Here is a 13,220-nt window from a genome sequence, read left to right as displayed (position 1 = left end):
GCACACATTCCCATGCAGCCCTAAAAGAGAGTGTCCCAGTTTCTAATCTTTTCTCTTTTTAATTCTCCTCCTCATTTCATGCCTCATCTCATCTCTTCTCTTTTCTGTTTTCTCTTCTCTACTCTTCTTGCCTCGTCTGTTCTCATCAGTTCTCATTTCTTCCGTTTTCTTATTGTTTCTTGTCATTTCTTTTCATGTCTCATCACTTCTTTTATTACTTTGATTAGTATTGTTTTGTCTTGTCTCGTTTCATATAGGGTCGGGTGTAAGAAAATATCGATACACGTGAGTATCGCGATATTTTATTTGGCGATACTGTATCGATTCTCCAAAACAGAATATCGATATTTAAAAAAAAAAAAAATCATACAAGATTCATGGAAGTTGTTTCGTTTTGAGTTCATATCCCGACCGCTAGATATCAGTCTTCATCTCTGAACTTAAACAGTGACAGGAAATACTAGCATCAGGGCTCGTGTTAATATAGTTCGCTGCCAGTAATGGAGGATGATGGAATTGTTCCGGTTCTCGTTTCGAAGTACAAAGCTGAAGTGTGGCACCATTTGGGCTTTTGTGGTAATGTCCGCCCCGGGACCGTGGCGCGAGCGCAATCTCGGTTCTGCCGCTTGCCGTGTCTCGTGTTGAAGAGCCTTTGCGCGGCGAGCGGTAGAAGAGCCTTTCACAGCTGCAGCTTTCTCTCGTGTTGGGGGCCTTTTGTGCAGGTGGGGCGGTGCTCGCGTCGCGGTCTCGGCGATTCCACGCGGAACATAAATACAAACTGAAAAACCTATGAAATCCAAGTTGAAAAGTTCTGATAAAGTTTATCATCTGTATTTATTTTATTGTTTTACAATTGTTTAGTTTTCTTTAGGAATCCTGCAAGCACTTTATTTTTCATTGATATGTCATTTTTTGTTCAGATCAAATGTTATGACATTGCATGCCACAATTGTAAACTAAAACTGTGAACCTTTAAAGTAGAGTCTATAAATATATATTTTTATCTTTTTATAAAATACATTTTATACATATATTTAACAAAAGAATCATGCAAGCACTTGAATATTTCCCCCTTTACTCGTGCTGCACAAAAAGTGGTTCAATAATGTTGAACGTTATAGGGACTGATTATTGCAAATACAGATCCCAGTGTATTCTGCAGTGTGTTCTGGTTAAACTATTTTTATTTATTTATTTTTTGCTAAGGTTTGCATATGGTGGTGTGTTCTTATAGTGACAGCTTTCCTAAAAAATATATATCCTATTCCTAAAATAAGAAATATCCCAATATATCGCCTTGCTTACAGTATCGCAATATATCGTATCACAACCCCTGTATCGTGATACGTATCGTATCGCCAGATTATTGCCAATACACAGCCCTAGTTTCATAATTGTTTCAGAATTTCATCTCCTAATATTCTCTTCTTTTATCATTTAGTCTTGTCTCATCTCCACTCTTCTTTTGTCTTGGTTCATCATCACTCAAAATCATGTTTGGCTTTATCAGTAGTCAACATTTGACGTGGATCAAAAAAGTTCATCAAAGTTGTTCTAAGACAAGAACGCATTTTGGTTTTAGGTTTTAGAACTTTGATAAGTTGGTTTTGATCCATTTCAAATGCTTACTAGTATATTTTCTCTACTGTTGTCTTGTTTCTCTTCTTTTATCATTTTAATGTTTCATTTCTCTTTTTTCTCCATTCCTTTACTTCTATCAATGCATTGTTTCATCTCATCTTGTCTCTAATTTCCCATCTCTAATGTATCATCGCTTCTTTTCATTTTTTCTTATCTCTAGCCATGCCTCATTCTTCATCTCTTCTTGTCTCATCTCATTTCTTCTTCTTCTCTGTTCTCTTCTCTTAATGTTTTGTCTTGTCATCTCTTCATGTCTCAACTCTTCTTTAATCATTTTTTAGTTGAGTTCTGTCTTGCCTCTTTATATTTACTATTGTTTCTTATTAATGTTTCATTTGTTTCTCATCCCATCTATTTTTTCTCTTCTCTTATCATTTTATCTAATCTCTTCTTTCATGTCCTATTATATCTCATCACTGAAATTGTATGTTCTTTCCTAGTCTTGTTTCATCTCATCACTGGTCTCTTCTGTTTGCTTCTCTTCTTTCATAATTTTGCTTCATTCACTTATTTATTTGCATAATTTAATCATATCTCATCCCTTCACATTTCTACTTATCTTCTTTTCTCATCTCATCCCAACTCTTCATATTATTTTGTCCTGTTTTGTCTCATCTCTTCTTTCTCTGTCTTGGGGATTTGCTGGTTCAGTAGTAAGATAGCATGTTTCCTACTGAAAGGATCTGTAAGTCTTACCAGACCATGAAGGAGTTTGTTTAGCTGAGATTTAGAGGTTCAAATCCCGTGAGTCAACAAATGAATGAGCTAGAATGGTCCTCCTGGGTCTCTGTCTCCCCCTCACAGTATTCCCTTGAAACAGAAGGGAGCATAGAGGAGCATTACATCATGACAAGAAAACATTTGCCAACCTTGTGTATTATTTCTTGAGCGCAAAAACGTGTGTTGGATTTATAGCTGTTCCCAATAAGAAAAATATCACAAAACATATCTGAACCTACAAATGTGATTATTATTTCACAACTTACACTTCAGTAAACTAAATAACCATCTCCAAATGTTTAACTGTTCCTGCCAAACTAAAGGGTAATATAAGTGTTCTTGGCTTGCACTTCAAGTGTTGCTTTATCTGTCAAAGTTTCCTTATCATTGTCTTGCACAATGGCGTCATTGTTCATTTCTAGAAGCTGACCACAAAGCAGATAGCCTAACAGAGTCTGACTGTGAAAAACCACAGCAGTATTGTCTGACATGCTTAACGAATCCAGGACTTTAGTCCAAACAGATAAGAAAGACAGCAACCGAACATGAACGCTTACAACTTTATTATCATTTATATAGTCACATCTGTGCACTGTGCACACTTCAGTACCCGAAAGATCAGACACCAGTGCAATAAAGCGGTTTATGATAAAGAAATGTTAACTGTGCCACACCATCTCACCTCCTTGAGAACAAAGGCATTCATTTCCTTTCATAGGTCCTTAGCAGGCCATGTTAGGTCTTTATTAGTGGAGCCAGGGCTGTTTATGGCTCCTCATTAAAGAATGGGAATTAAAGAGGATATGTGATGAGTGTGTATCTCCTGCTGTTTTATACTGTTTCAGTGAATGTAGTTTATCTTTTAACAGACCAATATAGATTTTTATGTCTTCACCATATATTCCCAGAGGATATTTGTTGTTCAGAGATTGCTCAGGTGTTACAGCTGTGTTGACTTTGTCTCAGTCATTTCTCTTGACATTCTTATTCTTAAAAATAAGAAAAATTAAATTAAATTCAATTCAATTCAATTCAATTCAATTCAATTAAATAAAGATTGATCTCGGTGAAAAATGTAGAAAAGTTTGGCAAATCTGGGCCGTTTGATTGATATCCATCTCTACAGACACATGAGGTTTCTCCAGCAAGGATTTTTTTTTTTTTTTGGTGAAAAGCAGTACACCTCAGCAAATGTCTCCACTTAATATCATTACTGTCCAGTATAAACAATTATACAGTAAGGGGATCTGATTTATACATCTGAGATTTATGGGTTGTCTCTGAGTAAGCTCTTTTGCATATGTTTTGAATTGTAAAAAAGAATCCAGAACAGGAAATATGATGACTTTTTGGTAACACTTTAGAACAGGGAACACTTATTCACTATTAACTATGACTTTTCCCTCAATAAATTCCTAATTTGCTGCTTATTAATAGTTAGTAAGGTAGTTGTTAAATTTAGGTATTGGGAGGGATTAGGGATGTAGAATAAGGTCATGTAGAATACGGCATTAATTTGTGCTTGATTACTACTAATAAATGATTAATATTCTAGTAATATGCATGCTAATATGCAACTAGTTAAGAGACCCTAAAATAAAGTGTTACCTAATCTGTATGGATTTCTCTCTTATGTGGAACACAAACAAAGATATTCAGAAAAAAAATGTCAAACATTGTTTTAGTTTCAACTTCATTAAATCCACACTAATAAAGTGATGCAAGTAACCTTTCAGAGATACACCTTTATACCTTATTTACCTGTAAAGAGTGCATTTTAGTACCTTAAAGGAACATATTAGTACCTAAATTGTACATATCAACACAATTAATAGGTACTGCCCCAATTATGCTTTTGTACCTTTTGTTTCTGAGGGTGATGTTTGAAACATAGTCTAAATGATGCCAGAATGTTAATTTTGGGTGAACTATCCCTTTAAATATTCTCATACATATCATAAATAATTTAAACAGAAGTCCTGACAGCTCTTCAGTTGTATGAACATGTGAACAGTTACTTCTTTATACTTGTGAGACGGTTCCTGAGGGCTTAGATCCTCATCAAAGCATCAGTATTTGATCAGAGCTGTGGTCATAAGACTCACCACAGCGTCTGCAGCTGAAGGAATGCATTTCTGCAGGGGGTCTCCCCTGGGATGCCTATCATCTGTGAGGGGCAGGCATGCCACATGCGCTGCTCACGGACAAACAAACACACATGAGCCCTTCTCTCCTCTGCCCCGTGATTTGTGAGGAGTCAAGAGTGTGTGACCTGGTGAGGGTCAGGGGCGCTTTCTACATAAACAGTAGCTGAGAGGCATGCTGCCCTTTTACTGGGCGCTCCTGATGGCTTAGTCAGTAGGAAGGACATATCTCTTTAATATTTCAAAAATTTCTCCAAGACAGCACTGAGATTAAATGGAGGCTTTTGCTGAAAAAATTACAAATCTGACAGCAATTACTCACTCTTAAGTTGTTCCAAACCTGTGTGACTTTTTTCCCCCTCATTTATTGAATATCTGATTGCATGAATTCAGTACAGTGACTAATGCTTAATAAAGCACACAAAAGTGTGAATCAAAAGACATTTGTGAATAATTTGTTTTGTAGCAGTGATTCAGAGCATGTATAAAACTCCCAAACTCAATGCTTTGTTACAACTGTTTCATGATGATCTCTGTGAACCCATGAACCAGTGTTTATATGGTTTTACCTGATCTCAGATCAGTTTTAGAAATTTGTAGATATTTTTAATGACAAAATTGTATAATGCAAATGAAGAGTTGTGGTTATTAGTCTGTTATTGACCTGTTTAGCCAAGCTGTTCATAAAAAAAGAAGAAAAAAACAAGCCCTACAATCCAATAAAATACAAACCCGATTCCAAAAAAGTTGGGACACTGTACAAATTGTGAATAAAAACAGAATGCAATGATGTGGAAGTTTCAAATTTCACTATTTTATTCAGAATACAACATAGATGACATATCAAATGTTTAAACTGAGAAAATTTATAATTTTAAGGGAAAAATAAGTTTATTTTAAATTTCATGGCATCAACACATCTCAAAAAAGTTGGGACAAGGCCATGTTTACCACAAGGCCATGTTTACCCTCTTCTTTTTATAACAGTCTGCAAACGTCTGGGGGCTGAGGAGACAAGTTGCTCAAGTTTAGGAATAGGAATGTTGTCCCATTCTTATCTAATACAGGCATCTAGTTGCTCAACTGTCTTAGGTCTTCTTTGTCGCATCTTCCTCTTTATGATGCGCCAAATGTTTTCTATGGGTGAAAGATCTGGACTGCAGGCTGGCCATTTCAGTACCCGGATCCTCCTTCTACACAGCCATGATGTTGTAATTGATGCAGTATCTGGTCTGGCATTGTCATGTTGGAAAATGCAAGGTCTTCCCTGAAAGAGACAACGTCTGGATGGGAGCATATGTTGTTCTAGAACTTGGATATACCTTTCAGCATTGATGGTGCCTTTCCAGATGTGTAAGCTGCCCATGCCACACGCACTCATGCAACCCCTTACCATCAGAGATGCAGGCTTCTGAACTGAGCGCTGATAACAACTTGGGTTGTCCTTGTCCTCTTTAGTCCGGATGACATGGCGTCCCAATTTTCCAAAAAGAACTTCAAATTTTGATTCGTCTGACCACAGAACAGTTTTCCACTTTGCCACAGTCCACTTTAAATAAGCCTTGGCCCAGAGAAAACGCCTGCGCTTCTGGATCATGTTTAGATATGGCTTCTTTTTTCACCTATAGAGTTTTAGCCTGCAACGGCGAATGGCATGGTGGATTGTGTTCACCGACAATGTTTTCTGGAAGTATTCCTGAGCCCATGTTGTGATTTCCATTACAGTAGCATTCCTGTATGTGATGCAGTGCCGTATAAGGGCCCGAAGATCACGGGCATCCAGTATGGTTTTCCGGCCTTGACCCTTACGCACAGAGATTGTTCCAGATTCTCTGAATCTTTGGATGATATTATGCACTGTAGATGATGATAACTTCAAACTCTTTGCTATTTTTCTCTGAGAAACTCCTTTCTGATATTGCTCCACTATTTTTCGCCACAGCATTGGGGGAATTGGTGATCCTCTTGCCATCTTGACTTCTGAGAGACACTGCCACTCTGAGAGGCTCTTTTTATACCCAATCATGTTGCCAATTGACCTAATAAGTTGCAAATTGGTCCTCCAGCTGTTCCTTATATGTACATTTAACTTTTCCGGCCTCTTATTGCTACCTGTCCCAACTTTTTTGGAATGTGTAGCTCTCATGAAATCCAAAATGAGGCAATATTTGGCATGACATTTCAAAATGTCTCACTTTCAACATTTGATATATTATCTATATTCTATTGTGAATACAATATAAGTTTATGAGATTTGTAAATTATTGCATTCCTTTTTTATTCGTAATTTGTACAGTGTCCCAACTTTTTTGGAATCGGGTTTGTAACTCCTGTTATACAGACATTTAATTGTAGGCTATTGGATGATTTGTTAATTGCATTTAATAGACTACACATTCAATAAAATAAATATATATATACACTATCATTTAGTGAAGCACTTGTTTCAGCTCATTCAAAGTTTCAAAAAGCTTTGTTTCTCCCATCATTACAACAAAGTATATGCGGCTTGCTGGTCATTTTTGTGCTCTGATTAATTTTTGATGTGCAAACAAACAAGAGAGAGAGAGAGAAAAAGTAATCTAAAACAAGGATTCTGTCGAGTAGCTACTTAAAAATCTAATATTTCAGTAAGAACTCACTCAATCTACTAACTCAGTTTTTTTTCTTCTAAAACCAAATTATTTGAGCTATGCTATCTGCATTCATTTTATAGGTCTGTAATTTTACTTTATGTCAACATGGTCTCACTTGCTTTTATTTGTATTTCTTCTCGATTTTTACGAGAAAATCTGAGACAAAGTTGACACTTAAATGAAACCTGAGTCTCATGAGCTATAAAAGAGCAACCTCTAAGCAATAAAATTAAACTCTGGGTGCCCTTTCTCTCTGCATGTCATGAGAGGTTAGAGGACTGTCATCTTCAAAGGATCCCCAGCCTTTACCCCATAGTGAGATGCAAACAGAGCTGAGAAGCAGGAGGCCTGTCTGCCAATCGGCCAATCAGAACGTTCAAAACATGTTTTGCCCCTTTGCTCTGTAGGCACATGTGATCCTACTTTTGAGGGTACCGGCAGAGGCAGGCGAGCTGTTGCCATGGTTATGAACAGGCCGCTGTCTGTTAGGGTAGGGCAGTTGATGGATTTTGCATAGTCATGTTCAGACAGCAGCTGGGGCTAGTAAAGCTAATATAGCTCCCATCGGGACTTAGTTACCCTATTGTAGTGATGCATCTGTCCATCTGTTGTACATGTATATCTGTGTGAGCGCATACTTGTGTGAATCTGTGCTTTTTGTGAAAAACAGATCCACATGAAGATGTGTTTTAAATCAGAATTTGAGTCATAATGTTGCTTTGGGGAAGATTATACTTATAACAGCTTCATATGCTGTTGATTATGGCTTGGAAGAAGAAAAAAAAAGTCAGCTGAAATGTCCCATAAGGCAAAAAATAAAGAAAAAAAAAGAAAAAATCTGGCAAAAACACATTTTAAATATAAATGTATGCTGTAAACATTGAGGCTCAATGAAATATATTTTTAAATATAAATATTTTATTTTCAATATATTTAATTTCCGCCATACATATCAAAATATATTTTAAAATGTATATTATTATATTATTTATACATTTTTTTTCTTTAAATGTGATATGTGAATGTATTTTATTGGATTTAAATATGGAAGGCAAAATATATTTTAAATACTTTTTTAGCTACACTTAACAAAAGCATATATTATTCCTATTTTATATATTTACTTTTTTTAAATATATTTTCAAAAAATATATTAAAACATACCAAAAAATCTATTGGAAGGAAATATATACACTTAAATATATTTTAGAAAATGTATATATTTTGCCTACTAATTGTACATTTTGAAATTTGAAATTTTCTCACATTTTATTTTTATTTATTTATTTATTTTCTTCGATAATTTTTCTATAAGTTCAAGTCAGGAAAGCAAGTGGCTAATTTTCAAGTCAAAAATTGCAAAATTCAAGACATGCAAGATGAACTATTTCCGTGTCTTTCTACACATGAAAAATCATGTGGGATCATGTGGGATGATTCATGATGCTTTGACTGTCACAAAGAAGAGCACACAAGAGCAGCGTGTTGTGTGACCTCTGTCAGGCACAGGGTGGGAAAAAAAGCCTGTCAGAGCTCCATCAGGCAACCCTCCCTGTCATGCTGTAATCTGGTCCCATCTGCACCATATGGCACATATTCACAAGCCTCTGAGAGAGCGGAGTCTCACTGAATCATTATGTAAATGGAGATGCTGAGATCGGGGGGGCCTTGCATACAAGGCCGAAACTTCAGCCTCCGCTCATTATTATGCACACAGGACGGAGCAAACAAAGACACAGAATAATGACGCAGTGGAGAATGGAGGCCTTTTAAAAATGGAGACATGGTCGACGCATGTTTGGCTTTTTTGTCTAGACTCTCTTGGGAATGAGAGCTTTAAACCCTGAGATAGGACTGAGATGTAAACAACAAACTGGGGTTTGAAGAAATTGGGCCTTGGGAATCATCTGGGAACACGCTTGAGTTGTTTAGTGTCTTGTGTAGCTCATATGTCTGGTTGTGTTTCTCAAAGAAGCATTTTATGGGGTGTTTTGTGAAGGGGTAAAACTGATCTGTGACATATACTGGTATAACGTATAGCCTGATTGTTTATAAGAGGAAGACGAATTCAGTTGGGCCCCTTTTAGATTTTACTTTTATTTATGGAACATAATATTGCTTCAGTGAAGACCAGGGTAGCTTGCTTTTTGTACAGTGGGAGTATCGGTAGCCTGATGACGCGGTTCACAGGAATTTTCTCCCAGGTTTTGAAGTTTGGTGATGTTAAACTCCATCGTGTGTGGATCAGAGCCTATTAAAGTGGAAAACTAGAATGTATTTGGCTGCCTAGCTAAACAATAACATTATGTTATGAAGATGAAGTGCATCGTTTAAAGGTCAATGGAGACAGTAGAGTTGATAATGATTTAAAAAAAGGCCAGTAGAAACTTTTGTGTGTGTGTGTGTGTGTGTGTTTGTCATCAACAACAAGTGTTGTCCTTGTGCTTCAGTTGTGGTATCTATTTTGATTTGATGCCATTAGCAACAGGGTTTTTTCTTTCACAGATTGGGCCTTTCATGTAGTCATTATGAATATAAGTACATATTTGTCGCCCTCTCCTGGCCAACTGTATACCTTCCTGACCCTAATTTTCTGTTAGGATTGACAATATACACTATATTGCCAAAAGTATTGGGTCACCACTTCTAATGAACATGTTTGACTACTTTAGTAATTTCTATGAGTATAAATATTAATGTTTAAGCATATAATGATATTCTAGGGAATTGTGTGCTTCTAATTTTATAGCAACAGTTTGGACAGGACCCTTTTCTATTCTAACATGACAGTGCCTCTGTGTATAAGGCACAGTTCAAAAAGACATGATTGATTCAGTCAGTGTGGAAGAACTTGACTGGTCTGCAAAAAAAAGCCAAGTCCTGCTCCCAGCTGAACTCCTCTGGTGTGACTTTATATGCAGACCTTGAGCCAAAAACTCATCACCAAACACCAATGTATACACATTTAATGTATAGAAGATTTAGAGAAGACATTTTAATATAAACCCCAAATAATTTGATAGAAAAAATATTTGCATAATGTTATTTATTTATTTATATTTGGGGTTAGTGAAAATTCCTACATATATAATGCTTAAAAATGTGACTGTCAGGAATATAATAATATTGCATGTGACTGGGGGTATTTTTTTTTTTAATTCATTTTTTATAATTCAATTTGACCCCAGAAAAAACATGAATGAATGAATGATACAGCATGTTATCAAGTTTGTAATCAGTTTTCATAAGATTGGGACAAGTAATAAAGATGCAGAACATAAAGGTCAGTAATGGTTTCACTGTGCACAGCGCTGCACTGATGAAATCTATAATATTGTGATCACACAACCAGACAACATCTGAACAAATTAAGGTTGCCAGGGAAGAAATACAGCATATGTGTGATGTTGGTGACTCAAATGTTCCTCTCCTCCACAGATTTCCCCTTGTGGCTTAGAGTCTCAATAAAAATGTATGTATGGTAATAAATGGAGAATGAAATTTCAGCCCATGCTGATGTGTCCACAAGAGATGGGGCTGTAGTCATTTGGAGATAAGGCTAGGTAAATCTGGGTATCATCAGCATAGCTGTGGTAGGCAATTTGGTTCTTCCTCATGATCTGACTTAGTGGGAGCATATACAGGCTAAACAAGAGCGGTGCAAGAATTGAGCCTTGTGGGACTCCACATGTCATGGCCGTCCACTTAGACTTATGCTCTCCTATACTCACATAATAACCTCTCCCTTCTAAGTATGAGCTGAACCATTTAAGTGCCATCCCAGAAAGCCCGACCCAGTTTTCCAGTCTCTCTAGAAGTATGTTATGATCGACAGTGTCAAACGCAGCACTAAGATCTAGTAGTACCAGCACTGATATTTTGCCAGAATCAGAATTGAAGCGAATATAATTTATAAGTGCTGTCTCTGTGCTGTGATGTGCTCGGAAACCAGATTGAAAATTGTCCAGGTATCCATTTGAGTTTAAGTAGTTGTTCAGCTGATTAAAAACTACCTTTTCAATAATCTTACCTATGAAAGGAAGATTTGATATGGGTCTATAGTTGCTCAACATGGTGTTATCAAGATTGAGCTTTTTCAGAAAGGGCTTAACAACTGCAGTTTTAAGGGAGTTTGGAAAAGTCCCAGAAAGAAGTGAGGCGTTCACTACTTCTAAGAGATCAGCTTCTAAACAGTTAAGCACATTTTTGAAAAAGGATGTGGGAATGTGTCAAGATAGCAGGTTGAAGATTTAAGGTGCTGTACTATTTCTTCCAAAATTTTGTTATCAATTTTTTTAAAGACACACATAGTCACTTCTTTTTGAAATTGCGGTCGAATCTGTGTGACCTCTGCATAACCTGAGGATGTGCCAATCTCCTTTCTGATATTATTGATCTTCTCAGAAAAGAAGGAAGCAAACTCATTGCATTTGCTGTCGGAGAGCATTTCACTGGGAATCTGACTTGGGGGGGTTTGTCAGTCTCTCAACAGTCGCAAAAAGAGTGCGAGTGTTGTTTAAGTTACTGTTTATAAGGTTTGAAAAGAAAGTCTGTCTAGCTGTGGCTAGTTCCACATTGAAAGCATGAAGGCTGTCTTTATAGATGCTATAGTGAATTTAGAGTTTTGTCTTCTGCCACATCCGCTCAGCTTTTCTGCATTGTCTTTTCATACTCTGAATATAGTGGATTTTTTTCATTCTCGCTGCATCAGACAGTAAAACCTTTCCCCCAACCTCCACCATATTACCCCACTGGACAACAGATTTAACACTCCTTGACCTAGTCCTAGTGCATTCATGCATGTGTGGATTCAGATCTGCACTTTATGTAACGCCTTCAACTGTGTTTTAGAAATACACTATCTATCTATCTATCTATCTATCTATCTATCTATCTATCTATCTATCTATCTATCTATCTATCTATCTATCTATCTATCTATCTATCTATCTATCTATCTATCTATCTATCTATCTATCTATCTATCTATCTATCGTCTACCTGTCTGTATACCCATCCATCCGTCTGTCTGTCTGTCTATCTGTCTGTCTATCTATCTATCTATCTATCTATCTATCTATCTATCTATCTATCTATCTATCTATCTATCTATCTATCTATCTAGCGTTCTATGTAAATGTGAATATATATCTCACAAGACTCACACACTTAATTTCAAGATTCCTACAAGCCTGAAGCAGGCATCACCAGAGAGTGTTTGATATCACTACAGCACCGACATTAGAAGCGACACAATGTGTCACAAATGATTTGGTTGTGTGTTGTGGTTGATAGTTCATATTAGCATTCTGTTTAGACCCCCACCCAGTTCCAAGCCATTTGTTGTCACTGTGTGTCTGGGCTTGTGCTACCCGAGAGGCACCTCACAGCCTCATATGAGATGTAATCTAGCAGGACAGAGCCCCTGGCATGCATGAAGATGACAGCGCACTGTGATCAGAATGCCGCTGTGTCCTTCCCTACTATCTCTACCGCCTGGTCAACTGATGAGAATCCAGAGCCAGGAGCCATGTGTGTAAACACACACACACACACACACTGAACTATACAAAATATATACAATCACTGGCAGAGTGTAGAGTGGGTAATTTTGGACATTCAGTCTCCAAAGGCCATAGTAAGAAGAGTCTGCTTAGAAGAACTGTCTGATTTTGTTACTTGCTTTAACTTAGTGCAAAGTTTGAGTGATATTGTGCACAAGACCATGATATTTTATTCATTAACTTTTATTCATGAGTATTGTTAAGGCCTAGGTGGTATAGAAATTCAGAGTATTTTGCAGCTGTAAGCAGGGACATACATTCGGCCCTGATGAGCTTTAGCGAGCCATTGTGACTAAATGGAGACAGGAAATTCCTGAGGGCTGGCAGATTTGATAGGCTATAAAGCCCAAACAGACACCCACATGGATAGTTGTGTAATCCCCAGGATCAACAGCCAGTCATTCACCGCTACAGAAAAAAAACATTGCAAGACGTCACATGGCACCTCTCGCTCATTGCTGATGTCAGCAATTCCTCTCCGCCAGCTCCTACAGGAGTTCCGGGCAGCTGAAATA

Source organism: Barbus barbus (genome assembly GCF_936440315.1).
Source record: "Barbus barbus genome assembly, chromosome: 3".
Lineage (NCBI taxonomy): Eukaryota > Metazoa > Chordata > Actinopteri > Cypriniformes > Cyprinidae > Barbus > Barbus barbus.
Note: the sequence above shows the minus strand (reverse complement) of the source record.